This window comes from Bison bison, unplaced genomic scaffold (genome assembly GCF_000754665.1).
Source record: "Bison bison bison isolate TAMUID 2011002044 unplaced genomic scaffold, Bison_UMD1.0 scf7180017864464, whole genome shotgun sequence".
In the NCBI taxonomy this organism is placed as follows: domain Eukaryota; kingdom Metazoa; phylum Chordata; class Mammalia; order Artiodactyla; family Bovidae; genus Bison; species Bison bison.
This window is the reverse complement of record NW_011495025.1, coordinates 8352370-8369804: the sequence shown is the minus strand read 5'-3', so window position 1 is coordinate 8369804 and position 17435 is coordinate 8352370.

Below are 17435 nucleotides of genomic sequence, written 5' to 3'. Positions count from 1 at the left end.
CCCCCCCCCCCGCCACTTTCTTAGTGTAATAGGATGCTATTTGTCACCCTTTCCATTCACTTTTTGTTGTATATGTGCCTATATCTGTGCTATGTGTTAGTCCCTCAGTCATGCATGACTCTTTGCATCTCCATGGGCTGTAGCCCACCAGACTACTCTGTCCATGGGATTCTCCAGGCAAGAATACTGGCGTGGGTTGCCATTTCCTACTCCAGAGGACCTTCCCAACACAGGGATCAAACCTGGGTCTCCTACATTGCAGGCAGACACTTCATTGTCTGTGCCACCAGGGAAGCCCGTATCTTCCTTAGGGACACAAATATCTTTGCGATCTCTAGCAAATATGACCAATTCAGGTGAGAATAACTACAAATCAATAGCACCTAACCAAAATTTTACCTAGAAAATATCCTAGTAGAATAGCACTGCCTTGCTGTCTTTGTCAAGGCTACTTTGAGGAGTCAATAAGCTGAATGGGAAAATTTGGGAACTAGATATATTTGTACTTAAACTCATTTCATCATCTTACTATCTGTCTAAATTTGGAGCTTTCTAAATTTTCAGGATTTGATTTTACTGCTTGTGGTTTTTCTGTAGGATACCACAGTTTCTTTGAAGGAATAGTACATTCATATATACATACATGGGAGTAAGTAACAAATTTCCCAAACCTGTGTTTTCATCTCAAAAAAAGTTATAACACCTATCTCAGATTTACCGTGAAGTTGAATAAACTTGTGGATATGGATAGGAGAGGGTTGCAAGTGTTAGAAGTACAGTTCAAAGTCCCGTCTTCATTAATAAGGAGGTGCAAATTTATATAGTTTACTCTTTGGCAAAATAGGAGAATAACAGTAACCATCACATTAATTTGTTGTCGATTTTTAACCAGTTGATGGAGTTTAAAAGCTTGCTACAGTATCAGGGTAATAAGCATTCAATACAATTGCTTCTTTACATGGAAGTCTGATAAACATCTGTTTCTTGTGAAAATCCTTGCAATTTCCCTTTAACAGTACTGTAGGAGCAGAATAAATCAGGTCACTGTGGGAAAAGGGAAGTCGTTGCTCATTCTTCCTGTTCCTCCCCTCTAATTCCTTTGTGGTTCCCCACACCCTGCCCCCCTTCACTATCTTTTTTTTCCTTCTTCTCTCTCTAGGAATTGTTTTGTCTAGCAAGAAGCTAAAAAGGATGTGTAGCAAAGAAAGACTTAAAAGTGCCTTTTGGTGACAGAGCTTACATGCCAGGGGGAGGCAAGCTGCCACAGAGATCTCAGCCAGCTGCCATGGGAAACTCATACCTGCATAATCAGGCTAGATAAAAGTCAAGAGCTTCCTTCCATGATGCAATGGGCGGGGGCTGGGGCGGGGGCTGAGGGGAAGCCCACATTGAATCACAGCCGGAGAAGGAGAAGAGGAACACAGGGGGAGACCAAAGACTTATTAAAGCTAATTGTGATTGAAAGCCATGGAAGGATTCAGTGGTATCTGAGGAGCACATGAAATGACTGGACCTGGAGCCTGCAAATGATGGCAGAGAGAAAGCCTGTGTGAGCTAGTGTTTCTGTATCAAGGATGCAGTTTAAATAAAGAAAAAAAAAAAAACTTAATAAGTTTAATAACCATTATTTCCACCCCACCACCCCACCCCCAGGTAAAGTTCCTGTGGCTAAGCTGCAGGTCACAGAAAGCTTGCTCTGCAGATTTTCTTGCTGGATCACCTGTGGACCAGGATATGTGTTTGAACACCATGCTCACACTCCAGCATGATTTCTCTGTACTTATTTTTTGATATTGATGTATTACATAACCTGCACTTGTTTAATATTCTAACTGTTTCTCAAGAGAATACATCAATAGATAAAAGAAAAGCCCATGAGACTGTTTAAATGGGAAAAGGGTAAGAGAATCAAAAGTGTGAGTTAAAAGGAAAAACAAAGCAAAGTAATATAAAAAAGAAATGTATATTTATATAAGCTATAAATATCTATAGATATATAAATACATCTATATTACTTTTTTTTTCCTTCTGCGAAAAGACATTTGATGATAGTCTGTTCGAGGTATGCTGATCAAGGGAAAGGTATGCCCAAGACAGGTGGTAACCTAATAAGCTTTGTTGGGTGGTCCTTGGACAGGGTTTCATGGGAGGAGGAGTCCCCTAAGGGACCACCATTCAGAGAGGGGAAGAGCAAGAGAGCTCCTGGGAGATAGAAGGATCCAGAAGGGGTTCATATGTTGAGGGGGTGTTGCCCAGCAGCAGGTGGAACTCTCTGGGTCAGAGACCTTGGAAAGATAGTGTGGGAGTCATAACTCCAGGCTCTCTCTTATCAATGGCCAGCACATGTGAGGTGAGGTTTCACTGGTTATGCAAAGGAAAGAGACTCTAGGTGTCTAAAAATGCACTTGCTGAGTTATTTCAAAAATAGTTGGATGTGTAAAAATTTCAGCTTGGGGCCCTCATGCATTTGAGCTAACCAGTCTCAGCCTGCAGTGAAGAAATAATACCTAGAGCTTAATATATGAAGGCCATCTTTGGCTCATTATATGAGATAGTCCTATCAGGTGTTCTATGTATAGATATCAGGTTGGCCAAAAAATTCACTTGGGTTTTTCCGTACCACCTTACAGAAAAATGTGAATGAAATTTTGGTCAACATGATATTACCAGAGTTGCTGAGAGTGTGGCCTGGGATATGTCCTCAGATAATACTCTACTCTGTCATGGACCTTGAAATTGCATATATAGGGACCCGGGAGCAAGGGATGCGTGAGGAGCTCATCTACAAAGTCTACATCTTTTGTATTCCCTTTTAGTCCATTCTTACACCAATAACTTATATAAAGACACAGTGGGAATGACAGTGTGTTTTGATAAAGGCACAGATAAATGTGAACATCCTAGGAATCCAGAGCCTCACTTGTCCTTTTCTAAAATGGAGTAGGTAAGCCCTAAGGGGAAACTGAGGTGTCCATTTCAATTTATAGAACTGAATGTTTGTATACAATGTGGATGTCATTTGTATGCAAGACTCTCTGCAGGAAGCAAAGATGAGTAAAGCAGCCACTGTTTTCAAGTCCTGCAAGCAAACAGACATGAAATAAGCATGGAATCACTCATTTACTTATCTATTCACTAAGAAACTAGATTCTGAGCCTATATTCCGTGTTAGGTACTATTCTAGTTTCTAAGTCATCAGGTAGTGATGCATACTATAAAGAAGATTGAAAGAGATTGTCAGAGACTGTTTTGGCTAAGGTCTTTGGGTTTGAGAAGACTTAGCATTTACAGCAGGGCTTCCCTGGTGCCTCAGTGGTAAAGAATCTGCCTGCAATGCAGGAGACCTGGGTTCCATCCCTGGGTTGGGAAGATCCTCTGGAGGAGGGCATGGTAACCCACTCCAGTATTCTTGCCTGGAGAATTCCATGCACAGAGGAGTTTGGCGAGCTGCAGTCCATAGCGTCGCATAGAGTTGGACAGAACAGAAGCGACGAAGCAGCAGCTGCACTTACAGCACCAAATAACTACTTAATAATAATGAAATAGGCACCCCCAAATGAAAAAAACAGTATGTTCTAGGTCTTACAGGAATTACTGAGTAGGCTAGAATTAGAATCTATCTTCCAAATATGAGTCAGTGCTTACTAAATACTTATAGGATAATGAAGAGAAAAGAGGAAGCAAAGGGAAGTGAGAGGTATGGCAAGTCTAAGGTAAGGTCGGAAAAACTCCAGTTCAGATGGTGCATAAAGTCAGATCAGTGGCATAGGGATGGAAATAAAGATTGAGACGGTGAGCTAGGAAATACTGGGCTAAGCAGTTTGCCTTCAATTTCCTAGGCAACAGGAAAACTTTGTTTGAATATGTATTCAACTCTCACTGCAAAATAAAACAATTGACAATCTCCATATACATTCTCATTCATTATTTAACTCATTCAACCTTTATGGAACACGTGCCATGTGACAGGCACCTTGATAAGACCTGTCCATGGGAACCCACAGCCTAGTGGGGCAGCACACACTAATAGCTATTACATCGATTGAACATGACAAGTGCTGTAATAGCACTCCCTCTCCTCTCCATTCCTCCTCCTCTTTTCCACCTGTGATTGAGCATGAATGCAATGTTAACCAGAACTCACAGGCGAAGCACCTAATCCAGTTTTGTGGACAGGGCTAGAGAACCTATACAACTGAAGGCAAGTTAATTCTTGAAAAAACAGAACTTTACCAAGAAAAAAAGCAATAATAAATAGAAAATGAGCTTATATTAGATACTCATCCGAACAACAATGATTTTAGTGTATGATATAGAGTCAATGACTTCCCTGGTGGCTCAGCTGGTAAAAAATCCACCTGCAATGCAGGAGACCCAGGTTGGATTCCTGGGAAGATCCGCCGGAGAAGAGATAGGCTACCCACTCCAGTATTCTTGAGCTTCCGTGGTGGCTCAGCTGGTAAAGAATCTGCCTGCAATACAGGAGATTTGGATTTGATCCCTGGGTTGGGAAGATCCCCTGGAGGAGAGCATCACAACCCACTCCAGTATTCTTAGCTGGAGAATCCCCATGCACAGAGGAGCCTGAAGGACTACAGTCCATAGGGTCCCAAAGTGTCAGACACGACTGAGCGACTAAGCATAGCAGAGTACATAGAATCAATGTTATTTTATCCTGCAATTTTTGTGCTCCTGAATGCTAATGATAGTGGTCTTGTTGTATTTCAATAGGATTCTTGCTGACTGAAGTAATATCTCTCTGCTCCAAAGTAAAATCTGACTAACTCATATTTATCCTTTAAGACCCAACTCAAACATCCTTTCTCCTTTAAAGCTTATCTCTGAAGAATTAATTACTCTTCATTCCTGGACCCACATAGCTCACTGCACTTCCCTCATCCCTAAAGCAGCTGACACACAGCTATTTTGTCATTGTTGCTTTGCATCTGTTCCTGTGTACTCTAAATTCTGTACAACTCAAAACACAGGAGTTCTTTGTTTAACTCCATTTCCCCACTGTACCACCTTAAACAGGGTAGGTGGATTAAATGAATGAAAGAATTCTGAAATGCCTCCAGAAAAACTGTTAAATCATTTCAGCATGTTTTATATCAATTATGTTTAGTTGTACATTGATTCTTTAACAAACCTTAAGACATGGGGCACCTTTAACTACAGGTCTCAATTACTAACAGAGTGTTATTCAATTATGGACACTGTGCATGGCACAGAAAAAATGCACAATAAATATTTCCTTAATGATTTAAACTCAGTGAACCAGATGCCTTATTTTGCCAATTATTTTTTAGGAAAAAAAGATTTCCTTCTCTAGTAAACTACCTAACTACTCTGTGAGGAATTTTTAATGTTCAGAAATGAATACTTATAAACTCTTGTCACTTGAGTTTGAATACCTGCTTCATTTATTTCTGTTTCTCCCGTGATGTTGCTTTGATTTCTTCCTGTTTTCCTCCAGTAGCTTCATTGATTTGTCTCAGCCCACTGTGATGCTCTCACATGCTCTGTTCTTTTATCAGGTTTCTTTGTTTGCTTGAGTTTCTAATCTTATCATAAATCCAGTACGCAGAGATTCCAACTGATATTGCTTTCAGGGTATTTTAAATATAGGGCACATATAATTGATGATAGGTTCAAGAAAGGATAACTGCAAAGAACTGCAGGTCTGCCAACTGCAGAGAGATCAATTTAAACTGAACTCTAGAGGTAACAGAGCTAATTTCAAGCATAGCTACTTTGCTAGGCTCATGCTGATGATGCAATTTGAAGAAATTTTGGTATAGATTCCTTATCTAAACTAATTTCAGAAACAGACTGGACAGTTAAGGAGAATCTGAAACTGCTATGTGATAGTCACAGTAATTGGATACTTTAAAATTTTAATATTGTCTCCATTCTAGAGATAAGGAAAATGAAGATCATAGAAGTTAAGCAATTGGCCCAAGACTACAGGTAGGTGATAGAATTCCAGCTGACTATTAAAAATCCTAAAAGATGATGCTCTTAAAGTGCTGCACTCAATATGCCAGCAAATTGGGAAAACTCAGTTAGTGACCATAGGCCTGGAAAAGACCAGTTTTCATTTCAATCACAAAGAAGGGCAATGCCAAATAATGTTCAAACTATCCTACAACTGCGCACATCTCACAGGCTAGTGAGGTAATGCTCAAAATCCTTCAAGCTAAGCTTCAACAATATGTGAGGCAAGAACTTCCAAGTATAAAAGATGGATTTAGAAAAGGCAGAGGGACCAGAGATTAAATTGCCAACATCCATTGGATCATTGAAAAGCAAAAGAATTCCAGAAAAACATCTACTTCTGCTTCATTGACTATGATAATGCCTTTAACTGTGTGAATCACAACAAACTGTGGAAAATTCTTAAAAAGATGGAAATACCAGAACACCTTACCTGCCTCCTGAGAAATATGTATGCAGGTCAAGAAACAACAGTTAGAACTGGACATGGAACAACAGACTGGTTCCAAAGGTGTACATCAAGGCTGTGTATTGTCATGTGAAATTCCATGCTGCATGAATCACAAACTGGAATCAAGATTTCTGGGAGAAATATCAACAACTTCATGTATGCAGATGATACCACCCTAATGGCAGAAACCAAAAAGAAACTAAAGAGCCTCTTGAAGAAGGTGAAAGAGGAGAGTGAAAAAGCTGGCTTAAAATTCAACATGGCAAATAGATGGGGAAAAAAATGAAAACAGTGACAGAATTTAGTTTCTTGGGCTCCAAAATTACTGCAGATGGTGACTGCAGCCAGTAAATTAAAAGGCGACTGCAGCCTTTTTTAATTTTCTAGGTTTGAAAAAATATGACACACCTAGACAGCATATTAAAATGCAGAGACATCACTTTGCTGACAAAGGTCTGTGTAGTCAAAGCTATAGTTTTTCCAGTAGTCATGTACAGATGTGAGAGTTAGACCATAAAGAAGGCTGAATGCTGAAGAACTGATGCTTTTGAATTGTGGTGCTGGAGAAGACCCTTGAGAGTCTCTTAGACAGCAAGGAGATCAAACCAGTGAAGTCTAAAGGAAATCAACCCTGAATATTCACTGGAAGTAGTAATGCTGAAGCTGAAGCTCCAATACTTTGGTTACCTAATGCAATTTCTAATTCATTAGAAAAGACCTGATGTTGGGATAGATTATGGACAGAAAGAGAAGGGGACGATAGAGGATGAGATGGTTGGATGGCATCACTGATTCAATGCACATGAATTTGAGCAAACTCTGGGAGATGGTGAAGACAGTGAAGTTTGGTGTATTTCAGTCTATGGGGTTGCAAAGAGTCAGACAGGACTTAGTGACTAAACAACAACACAGGTAAGTAAGGCAAAGCATGAACCTGTACGTAAATTTATCCTTGAACCATCTTATCTACCCTTTTCTATGTCTTGTTCTATATTTGGGGCACACATCACTGGGCAGAGTAATCTGGGAATATTGCATTTCTTTTTTAACCAGAATTTAAAAATTCAAAATAAATTGTCAAAACTTCCTGAATTAATTAACCAACATAATTTTTGTTTTTGTTCTAAATTTGATGATCATTCTTAAGAGGACTCAACTGAAGTCTTAAGATACAGATCTTATCTCAAAGTTGTAGTAATATTTTAATGATTTGGTTACATCACCTTACCCCTCTGAATATTGACCTTTTAATATCTTCCAAGACTACTTCTCAGGATCATGGTCATCAAATAAAAATAATACTTTACACACTATAAATCAGCAACCCATATTTCTTTGAAATAAATATTTGTAAAATCATTCTTATGCACAATGAACCACATATGGTTTTTCTGGAAGTACAAAGATTTAGTTCTCCCACTCATGAAATCTGTTATTAGCAGGTAGAATATAATAAAAAAGGGAATATTTTTAGATGTGTGTCCACATTTCAGGTTTTTCACTTAGTAGCTATTAACCTTGGGACAAGCAGACCTTGCTTTATTGCCCTTCCCAGATGTTGAACTTTTTTACAGATGTTTTGTTAAAAGTTTATGTTAAACCTGCATCAAGCAAATCTATGGATGCTACTTTTCCAATAGCTTATGTTCTATGTTTGTTTCATGTCTGCAACACATATAGGTAATTCTTAAAATTATTTCAAATTTTTCATCATTATTATACGTACTATGATTATCCCTGATCAGTGATCATTGATGTTACTTTTGATACAAAAGGATTATGACTCAATGTTTAAATGATAGTATTTTTTAGCAACAAAATTTTTGAGATACACATTTTTTAGACAATAATATTGCATAAAATACACTACAGTATAAACATAATTTTTATATGCACTAGGAAACCAACAAATTCCTGTGACTCACTTTATTGTAGTTGTCTGAAACTGCATCTATAATATCTCCATGGTGTGCCTGTATATCTGAAGAGCCAGGTCCACATTTTTTCAGATTACCTGTATGGACATATTTCCCCTTTCCTGAAATGGACACAAAGACATTGCTCAAGAAAGTTTGCTTTGACTCAGCAAATGCGGGAGGCCCAGGTTCAACCCCTGGGTCAGGAAGATCCTCTGAGAAGGAAATGGCAACCCACTCCAGTATTCTTGCCTGGAAAATCCCATGGATGAAGGAGCATGGTAGGCTACAGTCCATGGGGTCACAAAGAGTCGGACACAACTGAGCGGTTTCACTTTCACTTTCTTTTCAATCTACTGTATTGTCCTACTCAAATCACTGCTGGTTCAAAAACCAAAGTTTTATCTTTTTTATTTAAGATGAAGCAATGAATATCTTATTTGAGAAGTATTTCTTATAATTTTTAAGAAATAAACATTTCTTAAAGATAGCTAAGGCTGACTTATGCTTTCTTCTTTGTGGGTCTTTTTGCAAAGTGTGAGAATATATTAAAATTTATCATATCACTATTATCACTATCATATCATATCACTACTAACTAAAATGATGTGCAACTGGTGTACTTTCCTAGTCATGATATATTCAGCATATATTTAATTTCAATCAAATTGAATGTAAGTTATTTTTATTTGCATTGCTAGTAAGCAATTTTTCCCATATCCTAGAGTTTAAGGGTTAATTTACTTAACCTAACTTAATCTGTATCAATTAATTCCATCTCTCAAATTAACAAGTACATATTGTTTCAACTTGGTGAGATATTTTTATATCTTGATTTTACTACCCAGCCACTTTAGCTTTTCTTTCCAGCTCTAACATTCACAACATTGTACATTGTATAGCTATATATTTTAGTAAGTTGTGATACATATCTGACTGGGACACAAGTAACTAAACATCCTTGTAAACTCAATGGACTTTTCCAGAAAATGTCAATAAACAGAAAACTAAACAATAAACTTTTAAGTCTTTCTTGTTGGTTATGTCAGAATAATTTCTTCCTTTTTCTTATAGCATTATATTAGATATACTGAACATACAAAGTTCAAAGACATTACGAAAGAGTCTCTGGTGCTCACTATACTTTATTCATGAAGCCTTTGAAGACTATTCTGTTAGGAAAAGACTCTGATGCGTCAAGTTCCTTTAGAGCCATCGAGACCCACTGCACACAGGACCTAGAGTTTAGTCTCAAACCAAAAATGCAGTCATCCCCAGATGATGTTCTGTTACTTTGAGGAATTGATACCAGCAGCACACATGACTAATCCATGAGAATCCCCTCAGTTCTCAGGCTTCCAAGTCTCAGGGAATGTGAATCTTTCCCACTGGGATTAAGATATCAACACATTCTCTTTTCCCCTGGCTTCTTCAGCCTCTAACCTTATCCATTCCCATCATATCTGACCTACATATTTGGGTGTCCTATTTTCTAAAAATCTAACATTTCTGTCACACTCACAAAACCATTCACATTAAACAAAAGAAAACCAAACAAAAACAATCAAAGAATCAAAGAACTCAAAACATGGTAGGACACTAAAGCCTGGATAAGCACTATTTTTCTAAAAAAGAAAGAAAAGAAAGAAAGATACATTTTAATACATTTGTCTCCAGCAGCAGGAAGAAGAGACGGAAATTTTTATCTTAATCTTTTACCTTCTTTTGAAAATAATCCAATTACATTTCTGTAAGGATCCCCTTGACAACCATATCTCAGGTGCTATTGTTCCTATTCTAAGTTTTCATTTCTAGGATAGACAGGGGTAGTTAGATAAATATTTGCAGAAATAATAATTATTTAACATAGTTTTTGTAATGGGAATAATGTTGAATAGTTCATATTTTAATTAATCTAGAGTTAGCATTTTAATATTAACCTAAAATGTTTCTTCAACTGTATACCTAAGAGACCATATTATAGACATTGTTTTCTCCTGTTTTTTTTTTTTTTCCTTTCATCAAATAACATCCCACTGGCATCTTTCCATTTTACTGTACACACAGCAACTTTGTCTTAAAAATGCAAGTATTTTACAGTGTACTTTTCCCTTCATCTATTTATGGATATTTAAGTTGGTCCAATTTTTTACCATTACAAAATAGCCCAACTATAGATGTCTTTTTATATAAATTGTTCTAGATCTCTATTAATATCTCAGTAGGATTAATTCCTAACCATAAAATAGATATCTGAAAGAGTATATGCATCTTAAAATTTCAGGGACTTCCTAAATGCTGTCACAATATATTGTTCCAATTATATATTCAGCAATAGTGTGTGAGTCTTCTCCTTTTCCTTCTGCTCTAATAACTCTGGATATTCTAAGAATTTTGAACTTTTTTCTCCAATGTAACATGTGAAAGGTGGTAAATATGTTTTTATTTAATCACTGAGGAGCTGAGTGTTTTAACATATTTATTATGTATACTCCTTTTCCTTTGAATTGCTTTTTCACATCCTCACTCAACATGGATTTATGTTTTATTTTACAATATTTTCTATAATTTGCATTTTAAGTGAAATTATAAAACCTTTATAGATTTTGTAGATGAATAAACTCAGAATTAAATAAATTAGATAATTTGCTCATGTCTGTACAATCTTCATCTAGTTTCTTTGCTTGACTTTATAGCTATGATATTAATGATTACACTGAATTATTTCCATAGCATCCTTTCCAGGATTTATATTCTTCACATAAAAATCCATTACCCCTAAACCTTGTTTAAACATAAATCATATCAAAATAGCAGAAATTTGCAGGCATATAAACATACATTATTTTCTTTATGAATAGCTATATAGAAAAATGAAGTAACGGAGGTCCTTTCTTCATTACAATTAACTGTTATGTTGGGCAATCGAAACTCAATGAGTAATTTCTAAAGTAAATGTACTTGTCCATAAATGTTCTATCTCTCTCCTTTGACCTACTATACAGTTGCCATGGAAATGAGACTGTTTCTTTAGTATGTTACATATGTTTAAAAAAGTATTTTTTCTTAGATGTTCATTGGTTGTATATTTTTTAAAATATACACATTTATTTGTAGAAATCTGAAAATACTTAAAACCAAAGAAGAGTTGTGCTAATTACTGATTTTCTATATTCAGCTCAATATAAAATATGTTGATAAGGGAGTAAAAGAGATAATTATGTTTTTTACACTTTCAAAGAAGTAAGCTGACTGATAGGAACTGATGATTATCTTCCAGTTTAGTGTGTATTTTCTTTCATCTTTTAGGTTCTATGAAGCAATACCTAATTTAAAGTTTAATATCTTTCCTCTGTTCTCATATGCAGCAGATGGCCCAGGAAACTACCTCCTACTATCTAATTCCTTAGTGACATTTATTATTCATCAGAAAGGAAGTTAGGAAACATTATCTTTCCAATTCCTGGCTTGCTTAGTCAAATAGATTACAGAAAATATCCTGTAGTTAGCGAAGGGATTCTATTTAAACCCATAAAAGCATTAAAAAGTAAAAACTAGTGGCCACTCATTGGAGATACTTGACTATTGTTCTGCCACACAGAACACTTCCTGGGAAAATGTATCTAATAAGAAACAAATGACAACTGCTTTTGCAACAGAGCTTAGCTTCTGGAGATATTAAATTCTGATCCACAGAAGTCTGGCCAATGATGAGCCTCTTGCTCATCTCTACTGGCCGTCAATCCCTCCATGTATCTAACTAGAGATCTTAGATGCAGGTCAAGGAAAATAAGTTGACTACAGATCCCAAATGAACTTTGAATCTTAGTGTTATTATCACATGTGTTTTTAAAGACAATACCAAAAGAGAAGTAGCTTGGTGGATATATTACATCCAGACATTTTCTGATGCAAAGGCAAAAACCTGACTCTTGCTGGCTTAAATGAAAGGGAATTTTGTTGATTTCTACAACAGCCAAGATCAAAACTAATTCTAGTTTCAGATTCTGCTGAATTTAGTAACTCAAATAAGATCATCAGTGCTCAGTTGATTTTCCCCCCATATCTCTTATTTCCTGAGACTGTCTATTTTCATGGAGCTTTCTTCTTAAAGTAAAGTGTTAGTCACTCAGTCATGTCTGATTATGCGACCGCATGGACTGTAGCCCACCAGGCTCCTCTGTCCATGGAATTCTCCAGGCAAGAATACTGGAGTGGGTAGCCATTCCCTTCTCCAGGGGATCTTCCCCACCCAGGGATTGAACCTGTGTCTCATGCATTGCAGGCAGTTTCTCTACCATTTGAACTACAGGGAAGCCTTCTCAAAATAACATGAGAGCAACAGCAATGTGAAGACTGGGTTCTGTTATATGCTGCTGCTGCTAAGTCGCTTCAGTCGTGTCCGACTCTGTGCAACCCCATAGACAGCAGCCCACCAGGCTCCCCCGTCCCTGGGATTCTCCAGGCAAGAATACTGCAGTATTTCCTCCTTCTCCAATGCATGAAAGTGAAAAGTGAAAGTGAAGTCGCTCAGTCGTGTCCGACAACTGTAAAAGAAAGGAAACACCTTTCTCCTCATGCCAGTAAAACAACCATGATTGCCTCTGACTGGATAAGCATTTTTCATGTGATCTTTTCTGAATTAATGATTGAGTCCAACTGGATTATATGATCTGGTTAATTTAGGGCTAAGATGCACACCCATCCTTGAAACTCCAGAGAGCATTGCTACCTCTCCACTCTAATTTCCTTTGAGATGTCTTTTTGGACACCTAAGCTATTCACAGTCTATATTTAATAGATATATTTTCCAATATATACTCCTGCTATTCATTTCTAATTATTCCATTGTGAAAAGACAACTTTAAATGTATTCAGACTTGGTTTTGACGTAGAATATGATCTATCCATCAAATGTCTCATGTATACATCAGAAGAATATGTACTCTGTTGTTGAGTGGAGTGTATTTTAAATGTAAATTTAGTTATTTAATAGCTTTGTTCAAATCTGTAACATTTTTATTGATTTTCTACATATTTCTTCTACCATACCTGTGGATTTTAACTATTTCTGTTTTTTCACTCAAGTTCTCTCATGTCATTTGAAGCAAACACATTTAGAATTGATACATACTCTTTACTAAAATAATCTATGTATCATCATAAATGTTTTTCCTTATTTCTGGCAATATTTCTTTTTCTGAAATTTAGTTTTCTGATTGAATTATTTTTATACCTTCTATTTATCTCCTTATCATGACCATGTTTTCCTCTATCTTATTAAACACATGCAGCATTTTAATAGTTGTCATAATGTCTGTATCTTCTAGTTTCATCACAAATTGCATTTCTGGGTTTGTGTCTACTGAGTATTTGCTTTCCTGTTAAATGGATCATATTTTCCTATTTCTTTGTGTACCTGATATTCTTACTGTATGCTAGAATTGTAAACTTTTATGTTGTTGGTTGATGGGTATTTCTTAGTCCTTTAAATTATGTTTTATTTTATCCTTGGAATTTGTTTGATTATTTCAAGGCATTCAGGTTGGGTCCACAGCAGCTTTCATTCAACAGCTAAGTTAACCTCCTGACTAAAGCAATACCCTTGTGAGAATTCTAGCTCATATCTCATTTATTACTACATCTTTCTACCACATTGGTGAAAAGGCTAATTTTTCCAATTCATATCATAGGCACAAGAACTTATTCTGTCTGCTCTTTTCAGGTGCTTTCCCCTGGGTCTCTGAGAATTTGCTTTCTCACAGTCACTGATCAATATCAGTCAGATTGTCTGGGAGACCCCTCCATGAGTCTCCAGAGTTCTCTCAAAGATAGGTCTTATTTTTTGTTTCCTTTTCAAAGAACAGAGTCCTATTCTTCCAGTGTTCCAGGCCTAAAAATGGTTGTCATACCTACTGTAAAAATAATATTGTACATTCAGTGATTTAAACAAAAAAAGGTTTATTTACTGCTCACATTATAGTTCAAGGCAGCGATATTGGGTCCCGCGGTTCTCTTGAACATCTGGTCCCAAGACAATCAGGTTTCCTCCTTTTTCCTGTGTAGATGCTCTAATACTTTCTAGCCTTCTTTTAAGTTCTCTGTATTCAGTTGGCATGAGAATGAAAAGAGAAAGCAAGGAAATTTTGATGGGGCAAGTTTACAAGTGTTCTATTTCACTACTTTCCACATTCCTTCAAAATGAACTCAGTCATATAGTCCCAACAAATTGCAAGATACGCCAGGAAATGTAACCTAGCTATATGACTAGAGTAGTTCAGTACAACAGAAATAAAACACAAGACACATATATAACTATAAATTTTCTAGAAGCCATATTACAAAGTAAAAAGGAACAGACAAGACCACCTTTAATAATATACTTTATTTAGACAAATTTATTCAGTTAGACCAATTGAATATATAGGCCATTATATTCAAAATAGTATCATTTCAACATATATTCACTATAAAGTTATTAGCAGGTTTTACATCTTTTCCATACCAAGATTTCAAAATTTAATGTATATTTAATATACTTCCAGCATATTTAAATTCAGGTGTCAAATTTTAATCATGTTCAAATGCTATTTGTAGTTCATAAAATTTGCAATTAGGGAGTATATTTACATACCCAAGTTCTTTCAAACATACTTAAAATTTTATAATAACTAAATTGAGTTTTTTTCTTTTTAAAAAATTAAAGTAAAAAATAAATTCATAGTTTAGTTCTTCAGTCATCCTAGCTACATTTTAAATGATCAATAATCACATGTGGCTATGGGATACAGTCGCTCAATTGTGTCCAACTCTTTGCGACCCCATGAATCGCAGCAAGCCAGGCCTCCCTGTCCATCAACAACTCCCAGAGTTCACTGAGACTCACGTCCATCGAGTCAGCGATGCCATCCAGCCACCTCATCCTCTGTCGTCCCCTTCTCCTCCTGCCCCCAATCCCTCCCAGCATCAGAGTCTTTTCCAATGAGTCAACTCTTCGCATGAGTTAGCTAAAGTACTGGAGTTTCAGCTTTAGCATCATTCCTTCCAAAGAAATCCCAGGGCTGATCTCCTTCAGAATGGACTGGTTGGATCTCCTTGCAGTCCAAGGGACTCTCAAGAGTCTTCTCTAGCACCACAGTTCAAAAGCATCAATTCTTCGGCGCTCAGCCTTCTTCACAGTCCAACTCTCACATCCATTACATGACCACTGGAAAAACCATAGCCTTGACTAGATGGACCTTTGTTGGCAAAGTAATGTCTCTGCTTTTCAATATGCTATCTAGGTTGGTCATAACTTTCCTTCCAAGGAGTAAGCGTCTTTTAATTTCATGGCTGTAGTCACCATCTGTAGTGATTTTGGAGCCCAGAAAAATAAAGTCTGACACTGTTTCCACTGTTTCCCCATCTATTTCCCATGAAGTGATGGGACTGGATGCCATGATCTTCGTTTTCTGAATGTTGAGCTTTAAGTCAACTTTTTCACTCTCCACTTTCACTTTCATCAAGAGGCTTTTCAGTTCCTCTTCACTTTCTGCCATAAGGGTGGTGTCATCTGCATATCTGAAGTTATTGATATTTCTCCTGGCAATCTTGATTCCAGCTTGTGTTTCTTCCAGTCCAGCATTTCTCATGATGTACTCTGCATGTAAGTTAAATAAACAGTGTGACAATATACAGCCTTGACAAACTCCTTTTCCTATTTGGAACCAGTCTGTTGTTCCATGTCCAGTTCTAACTTTTGCTTCCTGACCTGCATACAAATTTCTCAAGAGGCAGATCAGGTGGTCTGGTATTCCCATCTCTTGAAGAATTGATCCACACAGTCAAAGGCTTTGGCATAGTCAATAAAGCAGAAATAGATGTTTTTCTGGAACTCTCTTGCTTTTTCTATGATCCAGCAGATGTTGGCAATTTGATCTCTGGTTCCTCTGCCTATTCTAAAACCAGCTTGAACATCTGGAAGTTCATGGTTCACATATTGCTGAAGCCTGGCTTGGAGAATTTTGAGCATTACTTTACTAGAGTGTGAGATGAGTGCAATTGTGTGGTAGTTTGAGCATTCTTTGGCATTGCCTTTCCTTGGGATTGAAATGAAAACTGACCTTTTCCAGTCCTGTGGTCACTGGTGAGTTTTCCAAATTTGCTGGCATATTGAGTGCAGCATTTTCACAGCATCATCTTTCAGGATTTGGAATAGTTCAACTGGAATTCCATCACCTCCACTAGCTTTGTTCATAGTGATGCTTTCTAAGGCCCACTTGACTTCACATTCCAGGATGTCTGGCTCTAGGTCAGTGATCACACCATTTTGATTATCTGGGTCATGAAAATCTTTTTTGTACAGTTCTTCTGTGTATTCTTGCCATCTCTTCTTAGTATCTCATGCTTCTGTTAGGTCCATACCATTTCTGTCCTTTATTGAGCTCATCTTTGCATGAAATGTTCCTTTGGTATCTCTGATTTTCTTGAAGAGATCCCTAGTCTTTCCCATTCTGTTGTTTTCCTCTATTTCTTTGCATTGATTGCTGAAGAAGGCTTTCTTATCTCTTCTTGCTATTCTTTGGAACTCTGCAGATGTTTATATCTTTCCTTTTCGCCTTTGCTTTTCACTTCTCTTCTTTTCACAGCTATTTGTAAGGCCTCCCCAGACAGCCATTTTGCTTTTTTGCATTTCTTTTCTACGGGAATGGTCTTGATCCCTGTCTCCTGTACAATGTCACGAACCTCCATCCATAGTTCATCAGGCACTCGATCTATCAGATCTAGGCCCTTAAATCTATTTCTCACTTCCACTGTATAATCATAAGGGATTTGATTTAGGTCATACCTGAATGGTCTAGTGATTTTCCCTACTTTCTTCAATTTCATTTCTGAATTTGGTGATAAGGAGTTCATGGCCTGAGCCACAGTCAGCTCCTGTTCTTGTTTTTGTTGACTGTATAGAGCTTCTCCATCTTTGGCTGCAAAGAATATAATCAATCTGATTTCGGTGTTGACCATCTGGTGATGTCCATGTATAGAGTCTTCTCCTGTGTTGTTGGAAGAGAGTGTTTGTTATGACCAGTGCATTT